Raw genomic sequence first — 26,023 nt, forward strand, 5'->3', positions numbered from 1 at the left:
AATCTGGTGAGGGTCAAGGAATGAATCATTGATAACATGTGCAAATTGAGCATCGCATGGTTCTCACGTTTTTCGGATGGTCAGAACGAGAGAAGTATCATGGAGGGAGAATATAGTTATTATGCAGGATGTGAAAGTAGTATATATTGTGAAAACGACAAACGACTACGTTTGTTTTGAGATAAATCTAGCTAAAAATATGAAAGCGATTATCGTTTTACCAGTGTTAGATCCTGAATACAAAAAACGCGTTTTCTAGGCAATGAGTAGCTTAAAATGTTCACTGAGATAAATGAAGCTCAAAGTGTTTTGTGAAAATTCGCTTTGAAATACACAGGTTCCGTATTTGTGTAGTGTGCTAACAAGAAACCACGGCTGCAGCATCGAGCATCTGAAACGCTTCTGAAGAAAACCACAGTGAAGTGGATCTTCTGTTTTCTGCAGAAATATCACCTTGAACCACGCTTCACAGAGTTTCAGTTTATTGTATCAAACCATTTCACTTTTTCTCAGACCCCCGCTATGCTTTTAAACCATAGACCTTCTTTTAGGCGCAAATACTTTCTTGTGATGCTTCACCACCCTCCCTGAGCTTATCAAAAATTAGGAAGATGAAGCAAGTGAAGTGGAGATTGAAAATGTTTGAAAGGCAAGTACGTAGAATTGTTTTCGCTGGGATGATATGTCGAGCCAGCATCTATATATAAATAAAATAATGGTCCTTAATGTTGAAGTCCTATATATATGACCGTGCTATAGGTTCAGCTGTCGTTAGCAATCTTTTATCTACTATGGCCTTTCTCATTTTTGGAGTGATAGATTGTGTAGTATGAATTTAATTGAATGCAAAAAAAGTATATTTACTGCTAATGGTTGTGACATGCATCCGACTTGGCTCTCGGCGAATGAAGTCTCCTCGGTATCGAATGCTGTACCTATATTTCAAAAAAATAACATGATATAAAACACACGCGTACGTATTCAAAAACAAAAAATATACCTTTGCATGCCATGGAAGAAGGTCGTGTTGTAAATTATCGTTTGCCGGTTTATATTGCGCATTAAACTGAACTCGCATGTGGAGATCCCGGGTTCTGTGCTTCTCAGCGTCCAGACATGTTCAGATGTATTCACAAACTGAAAGAGTTAGAGAAAACTAAAATATTTAGGAAGGACTGTGAAGCCACCGACGCTGAAAGCGTACACTTATTCAGCTATGTGATCCCAGTCCTTCATTAACTTTTTGAGCGCACTCAAAGCAGAAATGTTCTGAATGTCAAAAGATGGCATCATGCGCGAACATTTCTCTGAAGAGACTCACATGTCATCGGCCTTTAATGAGAAAAAGAGTGTAGCGAAGGACAGTGCATGCAACATATGCAAGTAAAGCACTCGGCAGTGTCATGACAGTGTCATGACAGTGTCATGCCAACACTACACTTCATTTCCTAGGGTTGCAATACAAGAAAACATGTAGTCTAGTGCTTGTGACGGTAGATAACCGTGCAACTAATCGCCTGTTTCGATTACAAATACTATGTCCGATCAAATTGTACGATAGCTTAATGGAACCGCGAGTACGTGTAATTACACGACTCAAGCAACAGAGAGTGCAGGCCCGGTTTTCTGAAAAGAGCAATAAAGGCTAAGAGAAAATATACCCTTGCAATGATTGTGTCACGTGGTCGTGACGTTGACAAAAGCAGCAGTCGATGTCTTTGGGCAGAACTTGTTGCCATGAAATGGAAAGCCAGATTTCAGCAACGAATAGATGATGTCATTAACGCAGAAAACGATGGTTGTCCGAAAACGGAAAAGTTGCGAAGCGTGTAGGCATTTATGCATGTGCTGTAGAATATTACAGAGTTATTTGTAGCGGCCACATTAGTTTAAGAAGAAACTGTAATGTTCGCGTTGCACGCGAAATCACCGCAGAGGGTTCTAGGAATAACTAGATGGTTCTCAGCCACATAACACTGGAATGTCAGCGTCCACCTGTCAGGCGCTCTGCCAACTTCTCTCCAACTCCAACCCTGCAAGACTGGGAGGACATGAAGCGTGACGGTACCCCGAGTGGTCAGCGGGCACTGGTCCGTCGGTCAAGGGACGCACTAGCGGCTGTTCAAGCTTTAGGCTGAGAGCCCCACCCGACGTTTCTTATTAATTGAAACAAAAAGTTTTCTTCTCTCTCTCTCTCACTCTCTCTCTGTCATTGAGCATTGTGGGCAACGCAGCAATTACACGTGTAATGGGCCATTAACATAAAGTTGTGAAAGGAGTTTTACAATAACAAACCAGTGAGCACAAATGCTGTTATGTACGTAAAAAGAATTGTTCTCGGAAACGTGTTCTCTCCAGTCAAGAACGCATAACTTCAGGTTTGGTAGTGGCTGCCACAGACATACCTACAAGGAGGAGGGGAAGCAAGAGGGCCCAAGCCTCCATCGAAGAAAGCTAAGGGTGCTTCCCCCGCCCCCCTTTCCTTTTTGACTGTGGTGGTTCTTGGCTGCACACATGCAAGCTAACAAATGGGGAAAAGATTTCTTGAACGCAACAATCGCCTAAATTAGTAATAAAACTTGTACTACAATTTTGCTCTGAATACTACACTATCTGTATCATGGTCACGTAATGAAGCCTCTCTGCGGCACCACCTGCCTATGCAGCGCCTTCACGTCTTGCGCTGGAGCATTGCAGATTAGACTTATTCATTTTTCTCTCCATCTTTATAAACTCGAAGCTAACTAAGGATCTAGTGTGGTGTGGCCCTCTAGCTCACGGGCCGCGTCCCGCCTGTAAACTCTCTACTAGGTATTACTACCTCCTTGTAGCTGCGCATATACCTGTACTATAAAATTGTGAAAATCAGTTGGCCCCTGTTCACACACTCAAAAAAACGCCAGGCCTGCACGCCAGGCGTAGCACAGTCACAGCGAAAGCTAGAAAAACGTCCTTTCAGAGCCTTTTCTAAACACTCATTAGATAACTGCTGCAAGCACACTTGCTTGATGCCCACTACGGTATTATGATAAAATATCAGGCTGGCAATCGGTATGCTATTTTCCGCCATTCTTCTGAGGAACGTGGTATCCGCTAACCTATTAGGAGAAATTTTGTGCCAGTTGTTCATGCAGCTGAAGATGGTGTGGAGTTATGCCGGACGTTGCTATGCGCCACAGTTATTAGCTGGGCAAAAATAAGCTTTCGTAATGGGTTGGGGCAATGGACGAGCCACTGCTCGTCCAATGTGCGATGACGAACCAATGTGCGATGACTGCTTTCTCTCTCACTGTTGTCAAACGCTTTGTATTAGCGCAATTGCTTTCGCGACATCAAGCCTGCCTATGGCAAGTTTGCCAACAAGTCCAAGCACCGGCATAGCTATTGGGTAAAATACGGGGCTGGTACCCAGTGAACCCGGGTTCGAGCTGCTTTGTGTCATTGGTACTAGGTTTCTCTCTCTAACTTCGCGCGGTGTGGTTACAGACCAGCGGCGGTGGTGGACAACTACGGCGCTGCGCATGACCCTACCTGTGATCTCATAACAGTTTTCGCTGCAAAAGAAATATGATGATTAGTTTGTGAAGCGTCCAACCTGACTTTTGCTGAAAACAAGAAAAAGTTGTCTAAAAAAGTTGTTTGAAGGGCTTAGCTTCATGAGGGGGTGCTTATACAGAGCAAACACCAAACTAGATATACAGGCCATGTCCAATATTAGTAAAAAAATTTGTGTAAAGTTTTCGTGATCAAAAAGATCAGAGAAGCCTAACAAAAAGCCACGATAGCGTGCGTAATAAAAAATGTATTCAGACAATCCTTTCATAACTGAAGAAGACACTAGGATGTGTTGGGACAGATTAAAATATTGAGTTAAGACTAGATCTTACGGTAACTAAGGAAGTGTCGTAGGTATTGATACGTAGATAGCTCAAGTAAGGTAGCTAAAACAGCAATCTTTTTTCTTCTAGAACGCCTTTCAGACGCTGTTTTAAAATGATTTATTTGCGTACTGCTAGCACTTTGGCGTTTATTTATCTGTCCATATAGTCGCGTATACCTCTGGCTACTCTCGTGATCACGTCTCTAACTTGGGGTTTGCCAAAATTTGTATGGCAGGGTTAGACGGTATGAATAATACGACCCGTTGTTCATGACATGAATAATGTCAAACTCCAGCTACGTACGTCTTCAAACACTTTTAACCAGACAGTGACACACACCCGAGGGCTGGTACGCGCCACAAGTGACTGACACTTCAAGAAAAACGCCAGGCCTGCGCGTAAGGCTAAGCACAATCACAGCGAGAGCTATAAAAACGGCCTTTAAGAGCCTTTTTTAAACACTCATTGGGTATTTAATACACAGGTATTTGCTTGATACCCACTATGGCATTATTACTAAATTTTTTGGTTGCAGGCCGGCATTCGCTATGCTATTTTTCTCATTCTTCTGAGAACTGTCGTATCTTCTAAACACTTGCAAAGAATCTTGTGCCAATTGTTCACGCAGTGGGGGACCAAGATGAGAAATTATGCCTGAAGTGCGTACGTGCCACAGTTATTAGGGGAACAAGAGCAAACTTTTGTAATGGGTTGGAGCATTGTACGAACCACTCGTTACGCTATTCGCATTGTGCGACGACTGGTTGTTCTTCCGCTGTTTCATAGGGACACTAAAGTCAAATAACAATTTATGTCAGACTGAAAGCTCAATGTATGAAAACATCTAAAACGACAATAGTATCAACAACAGCGCCATACTTACCAAGAAACTTAGGTAAATGCACAAGAACACATGCACCGTAGTAGGACATTTCATAAACAATCGCGATAACATCAGACGGTTCGCCTACAATTAATCACTGGTAATTGATCTAGTTACACTAAATAAAAAACCTTCCGTGCATCAAAGACGCACTAAAATGCTGCCTGTTTGTTTCTGTTTGATTCACGCAGAAAAGAACCACCAGACGTTTCATAGGGGAGTAGCGCGATGGCGCGAGTGGTTCGAAAATTCAATTTTCGCGTAATTACACTGGAGAGGTAGTGTCGTCTAGCGTGGCGCAGTTGAACTGAAAAAAAAAAAAAAACGTAAGCAATCTTGAAGCGAATAGTGGGAAGTTGACCAATGGCCGTCGTTGCTGCTGTGGCTCCCACTGTGTTCGGTCTGCTGCTACTAGTGCAGTAAAGCCGGACAACATTGTGCACGGCAACAGTGACGTGAGTCGGTCGGGTCAGTCAGTTTCTTGAGGCGGGCATTTTGAAGTGCGCTAACGCAATGCGGACCACTAAAACGTGATTTATATTTCAAAATAGGCCCTTTTTTGCAACAAAAGTAACACTGCGAGGTTTCTGAATCTCTATTTCAACAATCAACGTCCACCTAATAGTTGCCATAGGAGTCCTTTTAAAATGCTTTATAAGTCGTAATGACGCATTTGCTTTCCCGACTTCAAGTCTGCCTAAGGCACGTTTGTCAAGAAGTTTCAAGCAGTGGCGTGGCTCAGTGGTAGAATACTGCAGTGTTCTGGCACCAAGCGTACCCGAGTTCTAGCCCAACTGGGTCAGTAGCGCAACTTGTTTTTTCTAATTTTGGGTGATGTGGTTTCGGACACTGGCGGTGGAGGCGGCGCACATCTACGGCGGCGCGTGACCACATAACAGCTTACGCTGTAAAAAAAAAATGCCCCCTCCTCCCCGAAGAGAATTGTGACGAAATTCAAGTGCATTGCTTGCTCTAGAAGAGGTTACGCTTGCCGTCAGACATTCACTTTCACCGACTTCTGCCATGGCCTTCAGAGGTTCCCAGCCAGCGAACAGTGAAAAGTGAGGCGCGTGGGTCTCTGCGAGTGGGTATGAATCAGGTGAAATCTTTGTTGTTATCTTCCAAGAAGCTCTCAAGTATACACTTGAACAAAAGCCGAAATATTTGCTTACTCGCTTCATTTCGTATGTAGGACGAGGTGCCGGAGTACGGCCTCTTTGGTGCGTCTTCTCGACGATGAAGAGAAGATACATAGCTACGAAAAGCAGCACGTTATGTTTATTCAGCATAATATTTCAAGCAGTACAGTGCGCACAGAGCCCCGCAGAACATGTCTCGCCGTTCAGGCAGTAAAAGACCTAGGCGTACTGTTTCAGAGCCGCTGCCAAAACAATAGAACAAGCCAATAAACAATGATAAGGCTTCGTTTTATATTTTTTCTAATCATGAAGTTTTTTTCGCAATACATGATGAGAATCGGAATAGAATTGTCTGCACTACCCCAATATCTCGAAAAAGGACTCGAATATTAACCTACAGATGTTCCCAGCACCTGCCATATTTCGGTCTTAACTTCCTCAGATATCAATGCCGAAAAATGTGTCTCCATGAAGTGTGCAGTTCGCATGGAAGAGTTACATTTTTAATTCATTTATTAATTACAAGTAGAAACTGATGATTGTGCTGTCACGCCTTTCCAAAATTAGTTCAATTCAGCGCTGTGTAATACAACTTTAACTCTTTAAAACTTCCATGCATTTCGAGCAAGGGCCATTCACCACTGTTGTAGTTAATGCACTGTTCGACATGTCCACTTCGTGACAGTTGCTGCAAATACAAACTTACTCTGTTGCGCATAAACTGCGCTTTCTTTCACAGCGGCTCAAAAATAAAGCTATATTAAACGCTTTGTTGGTAACAGGACACTTTAATCCCGGTAAAATGTAGGAGTGTGACGAGTGCAGTGCGCGCGTTAAGCGAGCGCCTTGGAAAAGAGCTTGACACCCAAAGTATGAAAACAAGCAGTGCAAGTTCAAAGAAAAAACCGAGCGAAGACGATGACAATGATCATTGGTTGTGGCCTCATACGTATTACACGGGACGGCAGATGTACATCGAGTCAACAGCCTGGTGCACTATTGGGCCACCATCTCTCTTAGTAATGCGTAAATCAACCAGTGGGGTAGTGGCTGCTCAATAAAAAACTGGCCATGATGTTTAACAAAGTGCTTGATTGGGCTGGTTGCTGCAGAGTAGATGAAGAAAGTGCTTAACAGCGCAAACGAAACGAGGGGTTAGAAGAGACGCGCTCTGTTCTCGTCTCTTCTATCCCCTCCTGTTGTTGGCGCTGTTAAGCACTTTCTTCGTGGCGATGATGGAAATCACACATGTGACGCAGCGGAATGTGGGATGATCTTTGGGTGCAGAAATGACATTTTTCAAATTTTGAACATGTGAACATTATTGAGCTACACTAGCTAGCCTTGCTAGCCTAGGAACAGAACCTTTTGAAGCTGGACGCTGTAGGTCACAGCCACATTGGCTATACATAAAGTCAACACACTGCTGAACAAGTGGTATTTCATAATTTGCACGCTCACTTGTCTGTAGGAGCCCAAATTAGTCACTGTTTCGCTGCAGTGCAACGGTGCGTCTGCTTCCTTCATGTGCAGAACATTGCTGCTTTGTGTTGAACGCAATCACGACATGAAACGCTCGCCATTACAACATCAAAGCGTAGGAAGGCTGGTAGCTCTTACACCAGCTGGCCAATTTCAGGCAGAAAATACAGCAAGTTTCCCTGCGTGTTTTTGATGCTACCGTTTTCGTAGGCTTCAGCGCCAGTGGGAGTCTCCGTGAAGGCCAAAGTATATAACATCGTTTGGAGTGCCGTATAATTTACGTGTTAGTGAGAGTTTGCGAGCGCAGCAGCCTACGTTGCTGAAGCGAGAGCAATCGCACCAGCCGATACTCATCATGCACCCAAGGAAAAAAAAAGACGAAATTAGAGGTGACGTGGCACATGCATGACTCCGGTAGAGACTCCCTACCTCGATGAGGTAGTCACGCTCGCACACGCTTTATTTTTACAGGGATCATGAGACAGCTCATGAATTTATATGGCCTTATCGCACCACCAGTGTCACGATGGAGGAGTAGACAGTTTTAACTTTGTTTTCTGTGCTATGTCATTCACGTTTTTCTACTTCTGTTTTCCAAATACTTGCGCCAGGCTACATGATGAAAAACGTTGCTGCTAGACATAACTGCCAGGTAATTAGTATACGAGTAAAACAGCGACACAGACAACAGTGCTTCGCAGACTTTCTTAGTTTTTTGAATGACACGTAATAAAAAGCATTGCTAAGAACATTGCCAGAATACATGTTTTAGACAGCGATTTAATGGTATTATTGTGAACCTTTAAAATCTACTGAACATTTATTTCACAAGAACAACGCGATAGAAGAGTGGTGTCATACTTAAATTAATTTTAGTTAGCGAGGATATTTCCCAAAATTCCTAACTTTTGTCATATGTTAGCAATAGAATGAGCGGAAACGATTGTACCAACTGCGCAGTTGAGTGACATGCATTACATTTGGATGTCTTGTGAGAAAGTCTCCCCGTAGCTTCAATGGACACCAGCAAAATAGTCCTGAAATGGCAATGCAGTATGTGTAAAGAGAGAAATTCAGAACTGAGTCGATTGCGAATAAACTGTGATGGCACGGACTCGCATTTGATAGTTATCCCAGAACTTAAAAAAAACTTTCCGAACAAATAGAAAGATTTTCTAAAAGCAGCCTTCGAAAGTTTTTTTGAAGGTTATGTTTAACCCCAAATATGTAAAATGAAGAAAGCTTGTATATAGGAGCAGCTAGATTATTAGATACTTACTGCACTTAGAATTACGAACTGTGTATTCAGGGCATACTTTGTCAGAAACTTGAGTACATAGTGAACTGTGTATTCAAAGGAATACTTTGTCGACAGCTTTTATATGAAAGTAATATGCACTAATAAACCAATACTGATTAGCTAATGCTATTATAAATGCCATGATGACACCATAAAGATAATGAATCGATGATTGATTGAGTTATGCTGCACTTGAATTTCAAAGCACGAACGGCTTACTCTGTGATCAAAATGATCTCATTAGTTTCATGAAGGTTTGGGCTACAAAACCTTGGCAATTCATTGGCGAAAAAAGCGATACCCCTCTTTACCCAAACGTTTTCTTCTCAAGTTTTCCCCCCTCCACTTTAATTTCGTTATTCCAAAATGTTTGGTAGGTTTTCGTATGCCCTATTCAGACTCGATCAAAGAATCGAATAGAACGCTTCTCGATGAAATATACTCACATTCACAAATACCTAATATACAGAGATCGAAAGACTCACCTTCGTCTGCCAGTAGAGTAATTGATTGATATGTGGCGTTTAGCGTTCCAAAACCACCATATGATTATGAGAGACGCCATAGTAGAGGACGCCGGAAATTTTTACCACCTGGGCTTTTTCAACATGCACTTAAATCTAAGCACACGGGCCTACAACATTTCCGCCTCCATCAGAAATATAGCCACTGCAGCCGGGATTTGATCCCGCGACCTGCGGGTCAGCAGCCGAGTGCCTTAGGCACTAGACCATCGCGGCGGGGCACTCGGCTGAGGATGTGTTGCTGGCTGATAATACGCATGTAACTGAGCTCGCACCTGCCATCTCCAAAGCAAGTGATTTCTACCGTCAATGTGCGCCAAGACATGCTCACAAACTGAACGTACAAACATAGCAAAGTAAAACAACCTAACCTAACCTAACTTCCCCAGCAAGCGGAATACACTCGCGCCTTCTTTTAGGTACGCTGGCCGCTTGGCCGAAGCGGCCACTGGTAAAATCATGTTAACCATTTAAAATTTTATTCCTGTCTCTGAAGGCACGAAAGTTAAGATGAGTGATATTTAGGTAAAACAAAACTTGAGTGATTGACATGTGGGGTTTACCGTCCCAAAACCACCATATGTTAAGTATACACACCGTTTCGTGTATAAGACACACAATTTCGACCACATGGGATTCTTCAACCTGCACCCAAATCCGAGTACACGGGCCTACTCATTTTCACCTCCACCGACAATGCAGCCGCAGCCGGCATTCAATCCCGCGACCTGCGTGTCAGCAGCCGAGCATCTTAGGCAGTAGGTTACCGCGGTGGGGCAAGACGAAACTTGATCAGCACAAATAAAATGAACTTTTTATTGCTAGTCTTGTACAAAAATAAGAGATCCATACACACAGTGTGAAAGTGTCACTGTATAGAACTAGCTCTATTATAAAACTGATAAATGAAGATAATGAGCTAAAATTCAACCAACAATGTGCGAACGAATGCGAAAATTATCAACTGTCATGAGTAGGCCATGTCGTATTCGACTTAATCACTTCTGTTATGACGGCGCTCGTTATATTTAAAAGAGTTTGAGGAGAAAACGAGAATGACGTTGAGATGCACGGAGAGGCTTGAAGCGATCATAATTTTTTCAAGAAATAACGTTTTTCAAGAAAGTGTTTTGGCAATTGACTTGTCCTCGTCAGGGCAACAGTGTCGCCTTGGCGAACAGGCGTTCACTTGTGAAATTGTAAAAACATCGTCCAGCGACATTGGCAGTAATGATTTTAGAAGAAGTTAGTTCACTTCAAGTATTTCACTCACTGTATTATAAACAAAGACTGAAATTACGTCCACATAAACTTTATGAACAAAAGGAACCTTTAAATACTTGACATAAGTTGAACTGCATGTGTAGAGCAAAATACGCAGAAACTATGTAGCCAGGCCAACATGAATTCAAGCCTTTCATTAAACGTCATTTGCCGACAGCAGCTTGGCTGCCATATTTAACAATTAGTCCAGCGAATCCGCATTTCTGTCAATTCAGTCAGGCTTGCAGAGAAATTTATTTACTATAATATAAATACCGGCTCGAATAGTATAATGAAACGCATGTGCTCACCAGTTGACACTAAGAAACCTGAAAAACTTTCGCGGAACTCTAAATACGCAAGTTAACACATCATACAGCCCTCCCAAAAAATGTGATTTAATGTCCGATTTAGCCATCTTCGTCAAATGCATGATTGCCTTGCTCGTTGTAGCTGATTGCAGATTCCGTTGGCTGCCCACGACCACTTGACGTCTTTACTTTATGCGTTGATTGCACGACGACAGCGCTAGACTAGTGAGTGTGGTCAAACTTGTCATATCACTGAGCGAGTGGCGAGGAAGAGCGGAGGCAAGCGCTACGAACTCAAGTCAACCACTTTCCGCTCTTACTCGAGGTAAAATTAACAAAATAAGAAAAAAAAACATGACCAAAAAAGGTGTGTACAGTGGTATCGGATTTTTTTATTTGTAAAAACTTGTGATACCTGAGAAATACGAACAGCTGCATACACCTTTCAAACATAAATCAGATCTAAGGCTGCCCGCAAACCGCTACAAGCGTGTACGTTCTTTTTAATCGAGACCAAGACCACGGCTGTACTCCTGGGGCCTGGTTTGCACTTGTTGGTGACATGTTTTGCGACCACCTACTTCTGAGATACCATGAGGTGGAGTCTTGGGCAGTGCACCGTAATCGGCGATGATAGAACATACATGTAACCATGAGCGTTCCTCAACGTATGTGGACAGCTATAGTTGCATGCTTTTCCAGAGCCACAGAAGCTATCATAGTCATCACTAGTGTAAAATATCATTCTAACAATTATATATATATATATATATATATATATTGTTGAGACGTTTATTGGCGGACCACAATATATATATATATATATATATATATATATATATATATATATATATATATATATATATATATATATATATATATATATATATATATATATATATATGTGTGTGTGTGTGTGTGTAATGAAATAAAGACTGTGGTTAATATCGAAACATTACTTAGAACATGTAGTAAATATATGGTGCCCAACAACAAAAGCCTTTATTCTAGCTATTCTACAGGGCTACACTTGTCACACACACACACATGCCGCTTGCACATATATATATTATCGAACCTTTCGGGAAAAATTGCGGCTAAGCATTATCGCTTCAGAAAAATTTGCAGAACCATGGTGCTTGCTCTGAGTACTTAAGCTTGTGTCAAAATGTGGCTACTATTGAACGTGCATTTCAAATATGTCACTTCTTCAGCTTCGAAACAACGCTCATGTGATTGCAGAGTTTCTGTTGTGCTAGTTAACAAGCACGAAATGTTCGCGTTTAACTGCTAGCTACGTGCTTTCAAAAACAACGAAACCATTCAAAGGCTGACATTTTTTTTCCTTTGAGGTACCTCGAACACTTCCTAAAATTTGGATTATTATTGTGATTTTTGCGAAAGTACATTCTTATGAAACTTCAACGTTGTAACACACTTCGTTTTCACAAAAAAGTTGTTAAATCAGAGCTAATGCGCGATTCCTTGCTAATGTGAACGTGTGTTTTTTTAGTGAGGTGGTCTAATTGAAAATGTTTAAGATAGTTGGTATGCCACTCTATTGCCAAGTACTGACGATATTCTAGTTCAATGACTTTTAAAACTCAAATTGACATCCTCTTCTAAAAAAAACCCAGGTGAGATTCGAAGCAGCAGCGTTGCATATGGGTGGCGTCCCAGGTTTAACGGTGCTAACGCGTGTGCTGCAGTGGGCGTTGGAAAGTTCGTGAGTGGCAGGCGCAGTAACGGTAGGTGTTGTAGAGGAACGTATAAGATGGCAGCTGCAGATGCTGCGCCGGGCTCGTGGCAGGCAAGAGAGAACCTGACGTCTTCGTGCACAGTGAGCAAAGCATTTCAACGTGCAGCTGCGGCGTCCCCTTGTTGACACCGTTCCAACACCTGCAGCAAGGGGAGTGTGTTGCGAGGCGTTTGTACGGACGCATGGATGGGCATTGTTACAGACTAGTCAAAGAGCTGCTTCAGACCTAAAAAAATAGTTTGTGAAGCTGGTCCTAATGATGCGCCACGCATTCGTTTTGTTGCCACTTCACTGCAAAGGTCATAGTTACCCCTGCTGCTCACAATCGTTTGAAAGAGGCTACAACATGCGAGATATATGTCAACCGCAAGTGCATGCTCACAAGTTGAGTCAGCTTAATGCCAAGGTTATGACTGATCAATGTGACTCAAATTGGAAGCGTTTGTATGGCGAGCGCAACGGGAAGTATTGACACTGAACAGCACAAACAATATCGTACTACACTGTGCTGCGGGGCCATGTGCATAACTAGTATGCATACATACCGAAAGAAATAACGTACACTCTAGAACATTTTCTCGGTGTATACTAGTTGGTGCATAAGAATAGAACAGAAAACGGTATCGGTGGAGTACGGCAGTGCACGGTGTGTTGGGGCGTTGTCACACGCCCACGAAAATTGCTTTATATCAGCCATATCTCCAATGCATTTACGTACAAAGCCTTATAAAACCAAACTGACGAGACAATACTGCGACTGCCATTCCGCAAAGCTACACTCTTGTAAACCTGCTCTAGGCAAAAAAATTATTCATGAAAGACAATTATGTGCTGGCCGAAGGTCACGTGTTTAGGACACCAGCTTCACACAATCACTGCTTTGGAGAACACATGTTGGTAAAATGCAGTTGTTTAAATCTATGATCCCCAGTGCAATTCTAAAAAACTGATATTCACAAAACATGTATTTTATGGAAAGGTGCATCGGTTTTCTTCAAAGAGAACACAAGCCTGTCAATCACAACGCACGAAATTAGCTCGACGCTGATTAGAGCAATTGTTCTTGGTACCTAGGCCTAAGTTTTTTGTGTTGCCGTACATAACGGCGCATTAGAAAAGGCCTTCTTTCCCTCTTAGTTGACGTATAAAAGCCGTAAATTTTTCACGCACCTCACGAAAATGGCGCTGTAACGTGGATTTCAACATTTTTTAGAGCAACGACTTCACACCCATTTTTCTGCAATAAAGCTAAAGGCTGTTTTTATAAAGTAACTCATGCCATTTGATTTGTGTGCTGCTTTTATCGCGGCTTTACGTGCCTTAAAGATACTTCATATGGAGAAGAGCGTCAGAAACCAGGTGTATTAAAAGCATGATTAATCTTCTGCAATATGAAAACCACGTAGGCTCCATAAAAGAGGTGAAATTTAGACTATAATGCTGAAAATGGGAGGCGGTACCCAGGGAGACTATAGAAAAGGTCTTTATCGACTTTGAAATGGATTGTAGGTGGCGACAACTTACCACGGAAGAGGGAGCGAAGGCTACACCGACAGGGCGTCTCCACTCATGAGTTATTACGCAAATACAGCTGCAGCGTGCAGCCTGTTTGAGGCACTGAGGCGCTTGTTTTGTCCACTTGAGGCCTTCGTCAACAATTCGGACTCACCCCACGTTACACCATCATACACGTTGCATATACATTGCTTCGTCTGTTTTCGCAGCTACTTTCTGTCATATTTCGAGAATCTCTTTCTCGGAGCACGACGCGGCGAGTGTCCGGCTGCACTGGCCTAACAAGCATGCTTATTGCAATAACAAGTGTTTGGAGAACGTAGTACTGTCCAAGAAATATAAAAAAACATGATTGATTCCTCCATTTTAGGAATCAGTATAACATGGAAGTGAAGCTTGCCCTGCAGAAGTAGTTCAATGCTTATACTTCATTGATATATGAGCACTTGCATAATGCCTGTTCAAGTTTGACACGTATTGCACTGTTTAATGTGAACGCACTCACGTTGATGCTTAGTGATTCATCACCATTCCGAAGTGTAACTCCAATGGTCAACAAATAAAAAAACTCTTCCGGTTTAAACAGGGTTTATGATGTAACCCACTGTGGCACATAATCTTCTTTCTCTCAACAATACCCTGGCGATGAGGACGAGCCATCCTGGCAAGTCAAGGTGATGAATGTAGGAGTGAGTCGTGATAGGGCTTGAGGCGACTCACGTGAGCCGTCTCAAAACCAAGGTGGCGCTTGTCTGTAGATGGTGTGACCAGCTCGATCCGCATGTGACAAGAGATCAACGTTCGAAGACGCAATAAGGACCGTGAAACTTGAGGGCTAACTTAATGGACAGGCGGGGGGAGTGGAAGGGCAGTCGGAGCCAGACGAGAGAGCCCACGGCAAAAGTCTCGACTTGCTGGTCGCGGTCGTGGCGGTCTTTTTCGAATGCTTGCTTGTCCGAGGTGAATGATCGGGCCAACTGACGACACACTTCAGCGTGGTGCATAATTTCAGAAAGAGGGTTGAACTCTGAGACGTCGGGACGATACGGCAAAATGGTGTCAAGGGTGGAGCATGGCTCACGCCCATATAGAAGAAAGAAAGGCGAGAAGCCTGTGGTTGACTGTGTCGCGGTGTTGTACGCATAGGTCACATACGGGATAATGACATCCCAGTTTGATTGGTCGGAATTGACATACATGGCGAGCATGTCTCCTAGCGTTCGGTTGAAGCGCTCAGTTAGACCGCTGGTCTGCGGGTGGTAGGCTGTAGAGGTGCGGTGCACCGTGCGGAATGCCTGAAGGAGTTGTTGTACACCTTCGAATAAAAAGACACACCCTCGATCACTTAGTATTTCACGTGGTGCCCCGTGACGCAGTACGAAGCGTCGCAAAACGAAATTGGCTATGTCACGTGCACCAGCTGTAGGTAGTGGAGCTGTTTCAGCATACCTCGTCAGATGGTCGACGGCGACAATGATCCATCGATTTCCAGTGGCAGTGTAAGAAAAGGTACCGTATAGATCTATTCAAACACGGTTGAAAAGGCGCGCCGGACATGGTTTAGACTGTAATAATCCGGGTGAATGGGCCGATGTCTTTTGTCGTTGGCATAATGAACAGCATCGAATGAATTTTTGTACAAAGTTGTATATACCACGCCAGTAGTAACGCTAGTGAATCGAGTGATATGTTTTTAACACCCAAGCATGAACATGTTGTGGGTCGCCATGAAAATACACACAAACATCAGATTGCATTTGGCGTGGTAAAAGCAAGAGCCATTTACGACCATCCGCGTGGTAGTTTCTGCGGCATAATTGCGCGTCCCGTATCTTGAAATGTGTGACTTGTGTGACTTGGCGGCGAAGAGCGCGTGGGTACGCACACGTTGAGGAGTTAGAAAGAATGTTAAGGAGAGATGTTATTCCGGGGGCCTTGCTGTGCAGTTGTTTGTGACAGAAATGGGAGCAAGGGAAAGGTGGCATCCGAATGCAGGTGTCGGCTGAATCTCACTGGTCATAGTGAGAGGGCGTCCGCGTCTCAGTGTCTTCGTCCTGAGCGGTGGATGACCCGATGTCGAATTTCTTTAGGCGAAGAGCCTAATGTCCAAGGCAACTTGAAGGATCTTTCAGTGACACCAACCAACAAAGTGCGTGGTGGCCTGTCACAATGTCGAAACACTGTTCGTGCAAGTAGGGACGAAACTTGTTTAAGGTTCAAACAATTGCGAGACATTCTTTCTCACTTAGTGAGTAGTTCAGCTTCACTTCCGCGAGTGCGTGGCTAGCATATGCGATGACGTAATCTAGAATACCAGGTTTTTGTTGCACGAGTACTGCTCCCAAACCAACGCCACTGGCGTCTGTGTACACTTCTGTGGGGCACATCGATCGTAAGGACAGAAAATGGGTGGCGATGTAAGCAGGCGGCTCAGTGTAGGGAAGGCTTTGTCACATGCTGGGGTCCAGTTAGAAAGATTAGTAGGACCATTCAGTAGTTTTGTAAGTGGGGCTATTAGTAATGCAAAGTTGTGGACGAAACGGTTAAAATAAGAGCTCAAGGCGATGATGCTTCTAGATTCTTTGAGTGATGTTGGCATCGGAAAGTCGGCTATGGCTCGAAGTTTGTCCAGGTTGGGGCAAATTCTATTCTTTGACACAACATGACAAAGTATATTATGTTGGCGAGCCCCGAAGTGGCACTTCTTCAGATTAAGCAGGAGGTTTGCCTTAGTAAGCCACTCAAGAATTGTGCGCAGACGATCGACGTGCTACGGAAATCAGGAGGGAACACGATAACATCATCAAGGTAACATAAGCATATCTGCCATCTAATATCACGTAAAATGTTGTCAATCATTCGTTCAAACGTTGCAGGTGCATTGCAAAGACCGAATGACAGAACCATGAATTCTTACAGGCCAACCGTTTTAACGAATGCCGTTTTGGGATGGTCACACTCTTCTATCTAACCTGCCAGTAAGCTGAACGTAAAATCAGGGAATAAATAAATGCTGCACCTTTTATGCAATCGGTAGCGTTGTCTATTCGGGGAAGGGGGTATATACCTTTCCGTGTAATTAAGTTTGGTTGGCGGTAGTCCACACAAAATCTAACTGAACCGCCTTTTTTCTTCACTAGCGTGACATGTCTAGATCAGGGGCTAGAAGATTGCTTGATGAGACCGCACTGAAGCGTGTCGTCGACCTGCTCTGCAATCACACTTCGTTCTTGGGGCCATATGTGGCAGGGGTGTTGCCGCAAAAAAGCGTGCCTTCCAGTGTAGACTGTTTGAACGATGGTGTTAATTTGACTCAGTGCCTTTTGGGGAAGGTCAAATGAATCTCGGAATTTATGCAGAAGGGTTATTAGCTGGTCCCGTTGATCCGGAAGAAGCTTGTTGTCGATGAAGTGATTGAATATATACGAGGAGTCGTCATCTGGCATAAAACAAGGAGAAACAGCATTCCGTTGAAGCTGCTGACCATAGTCATAAGACGCAATCGGCACAATAACGTTGTCACCGACAGGGAGAACATAGCCAAGTGTTTTGTGAATGCATAAGGTAAGAGGGCTTGAGCTGGGATTCCGGAAGTATCTTAGTGAAGTGGCAGAACGGCGTATGTCAGAGACATACCGTGGAGGCGACTGAAAACGTCCAATGGGGAAAACACAACGGTAGAGCCAGGCAATTCAGTGCAATTGTCGGGGACAATGATGGCACTAAGAGGGGTAACATCAATGTTAGAAGCAACAAGAAGCTTGCTCAGGTGAGTGCGTTCATTGTCGGTTGAAGGGATATGAAAAAACACCTAAAATTGAACCTGAGCGTGAGCACAGTCAATTACAGCTGGCGAGACAAAAATTCTCTTACGAGTATCACGTCATGGGAACAAGTGGTCAACACGAGAAACTCGGTGTGGTACTAAAAGTCCTGCATGATTACTTTCGCCATACATGCTCCGACTGGTCGAATTGGTTGCGTGCTCGCCCTACTCTGCAAAACGTCGGAAGGTAGCGTCGTTACTTTTTGTATCGAACGGCATAGTTTTGGACTCATCACAGATCCGGCGGCACCGGTGTCAACAAGCGCAGGAGTTCATAGACCTTCAACAAATAGCTCCAGAACGTTTGCGGCGGACGGGCGAGGACTTCTACAATGTGACAATTTTGCATCTCGTGCCTCTGGAGCTGTGGCTGTCAGCTCTCCGTCTCCACGGGGTTTGGTCGGCAACGCAGACGGGGCGGATAACGGTAGCGGCGCGGTGAAGATGAGCGAACGGTCCGAGTGGCCAATATTAGGCAGCGGGGTGGTGGTCTAGTTCAGTTGCTGACGGGTCGGGTTTGACTGATGGTCGGGCAATTCTAGTTGCGCTTTGTACGGTGCCAAATAAGAGTAGTCAGGGTACCGTGGTGCAGCCGAGCCCGCTGTGAAGCGCCGGAGATAGAAGCGCGCGACGTGAGCTGGATATCCGCATGCGTAGCAGATTGGGCGATTGTCAACTGTGCGCCAAGTGTTTCTGTTATAGCGCTGCTGTGTTGCTAGAACAGGTGTCACTGGTATTCGTACAAGCTGGGGAAGCAGCACAAATGGAGGTCGTGGCGGAGTGGCAGCAACAGCAGCGTAAGTCAATGGTGTGGTGACAGCTGTTTGAGAGGTAGACGGCAGTGCCACAGAGACCTGTGCCTGTATTACCTGCCTGGTTGCTGACGCGAGAAACCCAAAAGAGGGTTCCATTGCCAGTAGATACGACAAGCACAAAAGTTGTCGGGCCACCTCCTCACGCACATATTTTTTGATTTCCGACATTATCGTGCTGTAACCTCCACCTAGAGTCAACGCCGCGAGTGTTTCGTCGGTAGCCGCTAGCCGCCGTGTTATGACTCGTTGTTTACGCTACTCCTCAAAGCTCTGGCAAAGAGTGGTGAGTTCAGACACGGTCTGAGGGCCCTTGACCAGCACCATCTAAAAGGCGTCGTCGTCTATCTTCTTCAAGATATGTTGACCTTGTCTGCTTCTGTCAATAAAGGCTCAAGGCACTTGCACATGTAGAGCACATCCTCGATGTAGCTTATAAAGCCTTCCCCTGAAGCTGTGCGCGTCCCCGTAGGCACTGTTCAGTACGAAGCTTGCGCACGCGGGACGACCGAACACATCAGCAGTACGTAGCTTAAAAGCACCCCAAGTGGTGAAATCCGCGTGGTGGTTGTTAAACCAGAGACTCGCCATCTCTTCACGTAGAAGGGTATTTATTGAAGCTTCGAGGGGTCATCATAATTGTTGCTTGCGCCTGCCTTTTCAAAGGTCGACAGCCGGTCTTTAACGGCTTGCACATCGGTGCCGTCAGTGGACACGATGACTTTCGGAGGCTGGGTCGTACCTTGCTGGGTGTTCTCTTTAGCCATTTATGGGATGGCAGGTAGTTTCCCGTTGCGCAGTTCCAGGTTCAGCTACCCAGCACCTCCACGACTCTTAAACGGGGATTGTTTGCGTAAGTAGTACTTGCAGAGCCGGTGTATACGGAAAACGGGTGGCAGCAACCGACACAAGAATCACAGCGCTAGGGCCAACAGCTCGCGCTCGGCTCCTCTCAGTCAAGTCGTGACCCACCCACTCTGACCCATAATCTTCTTCCTCTCTGCACGGCCATAGATGCTTGTGGTAGCTGTAGTAATTAATGATGAGAGCGTAATCGGTGAAAGTGGTGTCACAGCTACGAGAGCCGTCAGTGAATGTGCTAATGTCACAAACTCGCGGCATGTTGAAGTATTACACCGCGACCCGACTAGTAAAAATCGTAATTTGGTTCACATGTACGCTGTTAGCCGGCCGCGATTTCTTGCGAGTAAGTGTAGAAGGCAGAGTTACAACCAGGCAACGCGTGGAAATTCTTGGCAGGGACTAATGCCATGAGTGAGACCAACGGTAGAGGTTATGTCGCCACCTGGCATTATGTCAACAAAAGTGCAGAAAAAAACCATTGCAATAAAGAACATTGCACTTCTCCTATTGGAAACGCACTGAATGGGATGGACGCGTAGAATTGATGCATCGAAGAACTAATTGCAGATGTCGTGGTAATCACGAATTACTTCGCTTTACCAGGAGCGCTGTGAAACAGCAGCCCTAGATGTGGCGTAGTGTGGCATAGTGTGTAGCGGGCCCGCCTATGTTGTCGCGGGCCGATAGGTCGTTGGTTCGACTACCATTGCCGGAACTTTTTCTTTGCTTTTTCATCAAGCGCACTTTTCCCACGTCATTTGCTTTTTTAAATACACCACTGCAGTCTTGCTGAACGCTGGCTAAAAGATTTTCGTGTTGCAAAAGGAAAATCTGTGTAGAGCAATTTCTTTCGTGCAAGCCTTGCCGTACATACTTTTCAAAGCATCATTTATATCACTTAGGTAACTCTGAATAAAAATCGATAGCCAAGCGTGTTGGTTTCTTTAGCTTACCCAGTGCCTTCAAAAAATCTCAGCCAACCAGCGTTTTCGCTCATTCTTGCCAACGCACAAAGCCAGCAATAAAAACCATGCTTTTTGGTCATCTGCAAGCGACGCTTATAATACTTATATTTATCACGATATAACTGTTTTTATAGTATTGACACGCTGAAAGAAATTTCACTCAATCATGAAATTCCTACTGGCGCCCTTAATATTTTACGGCGTAATTCAAGGGTTACACTTTATTGTTGGACTGAACCCCATTTTTCTCTTGTTGTTGTTTCTTTTTGATTTTGTATAAGACAATATCGGCTCCCTTGCGTATTGTTGCTGAGTGAGGAGGTTTTTTTTTCTGGTTTTGTAATGCAACAGGAGACCTCGACATCAAGAAAGTTCGCAACTATGCTTGCGTTGTCCAAATAAGGCTGTATTGAACTTTTCGTCATGCTTTACTTGAGGTGACAAAAATAAACTACACGCACAGTATTCGCAAAGCTCTGGAAATGGTAGTGAGCTGTGCGATTGAAGATCGCACCTGGAGGGGGGTACGCCCGTTTGTTTGCATATTACAAGAAAATACTTCCGAGTGTGAGAACCAGTCACCTTCCCCGTATCAAGTCATGAGCATCTCTGAAATCTGTACGAGACTCAGATACCTCCCCAAAGGATGAAAAATCACTACCAATCTGTAAACCATGGTACGAACGGTTATATTTCAGCTCCATTACAGTGCATGAACGATTCTCTACGAAATTCTGTGTGCGCTACAGAAACCTGCATGAACTAGAATCGGTGTATGAACTTGACGGTACATAGCGTTAATGTATACCGAGCCTGTATGCTGGATTTGCAGCAGTAGCAGGCCGCTAGTGAGTGGGGTCATCGTTGCTGCACGAGAACAAATATTTACCATTGGTGATGATTAGCGAACATGTTACGCCGTCAATATGGCTCTCGTTTGCGGGAATACGAGGTTGCTTCTTCGTTGAAAAAAAAAGGCACTTTCATTCCAGTGCTGCTTGTGTCACAGCCATGTTAACAATTTAGCCGGCAATTCGTGGCACTAAGAAGTGGCAGATTTGATCCGTAGGATTGAAACAAGAATATCGGGAAGAATACTCACGTATGCTTTTTTTAAAATGTGAAGTTACGAAAATTTGTCGAACAACTATGCCGTTTGGAAAGTACCGCTGAAGTAAAGGAGAGAGGTGGGGAGAGAGGCGTGCGCCGTGGTTTTAACACCACGTTTCACTTGGTCAAGCTCGAGCATGATGTTGCAATGCGGCGCTCCACAAAATCCACAATAATTATTCTACACGCGATTCAAACAAAAAAACAGTTTTGGCCTCACTAAACGGTACAATCTATACAGTAAAACTGACACACAGAAAGGAAAACATCAATGCACGAGAGAAAGTGATGTGCAACTGGCTCTGAGCAAGTTAGCAGCTGATCGCTCGTCATCGCTGTCACTGTCGCTGCTTTCACAGCCTTCTATACATTTAGTGTAAAATCCAGGTTAAGATCATCATTGCAGAAAACGTTCTGAAGAATTTGGTCTGCCGCACGAATTCGACCAACCGACGTCATTACGTTGTTTGGTCATAGAGAATATCTTGCTCTCAAACTAATCAACCTAAAATTCGCTTTTTGTGTGCTGCCACATATCAACAAACGCACTTAAACAAGCGGTGCATCGCTGCCAGATTTCAGAATACTCAGCTATGAAGGAGCAAATCGCGCACTCACATTATTTTTCGCGTAGGCTGTTATGGGATTCGTAAACTACAAAACCACTGACGAATCCTATAAGCGAGTAAAACAAGCTGACTTTCAAATGAAAAAGCTAGAGGGCAGTCTTAAGTAGTTGTGACAACAGAAAATCTCGCGAATATGTCACGTGTACGATGTTGGCTTTTACTGAATGTGCGAGCTGCGACGCATTTTTGCGAAACCTTTGTGTGTCACGAAAACAAATCAGGTCTTTCAATTGATTGATATGTGGGGTTTAACGTCCCAAAACCACTATATGAATATGAGAGACGCCGTAGTGGAGGGCTCCGGAAATTTAGACCACCTGGGGTTCTTTAACGTGCACCCAAATCTGAACACACGGGCCTACAACATTTCCGCCTTCATCGGAAATGCAGCCGCTGCAGTCGGGATTCGAACCCGCGCCCTGCGGGTCAGCCGCCGAATACCTTAGCCACTAGACCACCGCGGTGGGGCAATCAGGTTTATCAAGCCACGAAGATCCTTGTTTGTTCTATAATGCTGAAAATATGCAAATTTGCAGCTTTCGCTTTTTCTACTTAGTAGGTGTTTGGGCTGGCTGGTATTGCATTTTTGAAATAAATATACATCCGCTTCTTGTTTACGCGTTAAGAGCGAGTCTTTTGCTACTGAACAACAGAGTGACTGTGTAGTGCTGCTATTGTTTTCGCCACTTACCATCCTCGAGAGGACTCTCCTAAATTCCGCTTGGCTGTGGGACAGCCTACGGCCATTCCGAATAGCCCCAGTGGTGAACGCGACAGCTTGGTTTCGATAGAAACTCTACGCAGGCCACATGAATGTCATTTTTTATGAACAACTTACGTTCCAGTGTTATTACATGCGAAAGATTTTTATGCAACGCTTTTCGTTCTGCGGCGTTCGCACCAATATTGCGCATGTGCCTACTGTCCCCCTCTCCTCACGTGAGCGTGAGCAGGTGGGATGAAGTGCAGTAAAGCAGGTTGCGTGAGTGCTACCTCAACTTCGTTTCTTATCTCCCAATTCTCTCTTTCTGCCACAGTTGTTCACTCGTACATAATGCAGGGCCTACTTACTGACGTTACGGTGGTATGATTGGTCGCGATAATGAACATAAACAGCGGTGCTGGCAAGCGTTGCACTGTCCTTCGCAATGGCGCTATGGGCACTCGCGCAGGTGAATGCATACAGCAACGCCGGCAAGCAAATCTCAAAGCTGTGATAATGCGAACACGCTCGTTCGCTGTGCTTCTTCATTCTCCATCTGCGCAATGTTGTGAAACGCCATGAACAGCGTTAACGTCAGCCTCAGTTGCAGCAACAGCGTCACCACCGCGGAGCAGAGGAACGCTCGAGAAGTCGAACGTGAACGTCAGCTACGGCATGTGATAATTCAAACACCTCGCCAACCGCCATCTCATAATGCTAAAATAGAAACGATAACTCGATGCGCACTCTCACGAAGCTTTCACATCATACCATGGTTTCCCTAAGGGGAATTAATGCGTAATGCTTGGTTAGGCTCTTTGTTCTTCTAAAATAAGCAAAACGTCTTTTTTTTGGAAGGTTACTGTACATTTAGTTTGACCTTCTTATGTTTGATAATTCTGTATCTTAGTGATTATGAAGGTGTCGTTGCCCTTAAGGGGAAAAATCACCCCCGAGAGCAGAATATAGAAAACAACTTGTCAATGCGTTCGACTTCGGCTTACTATGCTTTCAAAAGCAGGCTTAAGTTAAATAGCTGAAATTGTTTCAGCCTGTGGTGCCTCAAGCTTGGGATTCTGCCACAGTGATGTCTTTGATGCCGCCTGTAATTTTATTATAACTACCAATCGAGTATAAGGGAGTACTAATTAAACCTCATGTTTAAATGTACTGAATATTGAATTGAGGTAAACTGTAACTAATATCTTCAAAATTGTTCCCATCTGGACAATATGGCAGCCTGAAGTACAATGTCAATATCATTTGTAACATAACCCGTGTAGTCCTAATTTAATGCATTACGAAATCGCCATTTATTTTTTTACATTTTCAATCACCTAACTTTCGGTAAATAACATTTTTAAATTTCTAACCATGCATTATTTGGCAATCTTCCACAGTGGTATGTGCCATGGATTGAAGAATAACAAACTAACAATGAGATTTTACCTTTTGCTGTAGGTGTAAATGAATGGCTAGCACGACATAAATGCAACAACTCCAGAGTATTCCTTATTCGAATATATTACGGTAAGTATAGCTCGCTCAACAGTTAATTCATGTGTCAGTGGAATAGTAAATATCCTCTTAACCTCGAATATCAACTGTTCTCTTAGAAGGTTGTTTTCATGCAACTGAATGACAACTGAAGTTTTCACTAAAATTCATGAATGGCGTTTCAATCAACATGTTATCGAGTGCCCTAGATGAATGAACTCTTCGAATTCTTTCAAAACGTTCCTCACAATGAAGTGAGTTTTAATATTTAAAGACAATTACCCAGAGGCACAATTTCTAGCATTTGGCATTTCTCCATAGCAAGTACTTTGCAAAACCAAAACAGTCATCGCTTGATATTGTGTCTGACATTATTCAATTTGTCTTTAGTCGTGTAGTTTGAGTGTTTAGTCGTAATCGAATCGCACCTGACACTTCTAGAACCTTGACAGTCCAGCATCTACAACCTACTACTCTGTTCACGCTTGTGCCTCTTATTGTCTAACAAAGTTTGGTAATCTGTTAGCGATTTGTGTGGCCTTTCACTTTTATAGCACTTTTTTAGCAGCGAAGCTCCTAACGCAGTGGGCCTGTCCACGCATGCTTTTTTGAGATCAGTTGATAACTACATCGTTTTATGACTCACTGAAGAGGTGGCGCTAGTGTGAGTGACGGAGAGATAGACGAATGTGTGGATGGACACATGGACAGACGGGCATACACAAGCACGGGTGGACACTTCACCCCTCACCATCAATTGTTTGTGGATAGCTGGGATTTTCGCATGTTCCGTAATCAGTACACTAAAACAATTCAAAGCGAATAATAAATGTCAGGAGACTAGAGAGATCACTGAAACTCACTGAAAAACTAAAATGCTGACCTCGATTTCATTCCTGAACAAAATCACTTGCTAATATATAACAGGACTTGACTTCAGTGTACTGCTCACTTGATGAGCGGATGAAATGCTGGTTCCTATAAAAAACAGCTAACAGTTTCAAGAGAGTAAAATTGCGAAGATTTGCTTGGAATGAACTTGTACAAGTAAAAAGCAAAGTCGAGTCATATTCTGCCCATGAAAGTGTGTAAGAGCCTGGACGCTTAAAATATGACCGCTAGAGTATAGAAACACCAGATATTCGCTTACCTTCTTCATTTCGTACAAAATCAGAGGACGCGACAAAGCAGTGCCCATTTCATGACTTCTTCTGGCAAAAAACAGAAGGCACATGACTAAGAAAAACTGTTTGTGCATGTTTGTCCACTTCATAATAACACCACAACTCCGCGCATAATGCAACACTTTGCCTGAGCTAGAATTGCAAAAAAAAGTGGAAGTTCTAAGCAGACGGTTTGAGTCTCCTCTCTCGAACAATAGGATGCTGTCGAAACAATATTAGCACTACTTTTTGTTTCAGAAATAGTTCATGCAACAAAGACAATAGCCGAGTCACACCGACAAGATGACAGCAGCCGACAATTCCTTGTCCCACTCCCAGTATTATCAGCACTTAATTATTTCGTAACACGCTGTACTTATTACGAGCAGAGAATGTT

The 26,023-nt window shown here is 43.9% G+C and overlaps 1 long non-coding RNA gene across 2 annotated transcripts in view; it reads right to left on the bottom strand.

The window, feature by feature from the left end:
• The window catches only part of LOC119165561 (uncharacterized), a 31,235-nt gene extending 5,420 nt beyond the window's left edge, over positions 1-25,815 (bottom strand). The window contains exons 1-3 of one of the 2 annotated variants that reach the window (XR_012885890.1): positions 25,614-25,815; positions 1,001-1,137; positions 865-935 (exon numbers count right to left, since the gene is read on the bottom strand). This is a non-coding gene — a long non-coding RNA (uncharacterized LOC119165561). Of the gene's footprint in view, positions 1-864; positions 936-1,000; positions 1,138-5,936; positions 6,609-25,613 lie in introns of those variants that run through there. The other variant, XR_012885889.1, reaches the window with a different exon arrangement.
• Positions 25,816-26,023: the final 208 nt, after the last annotated feature.

This window comes from Rhipicephalus microplus, chromosome 9 (assembly GCF_043290135.1).
Source record: "Rhipicephalus microplus isolate Deutch F79 chromosome 9, USDA_Rmic, whole genome shotgun sequence".
In the NCBI taxonomy this organism is placed as follows: Eukaryota; Metazoa; Arthropoda; class Arachnida; order Ixodida; family Ixodidae; genus Rhipicephalus; species Rhipicephalus microplus.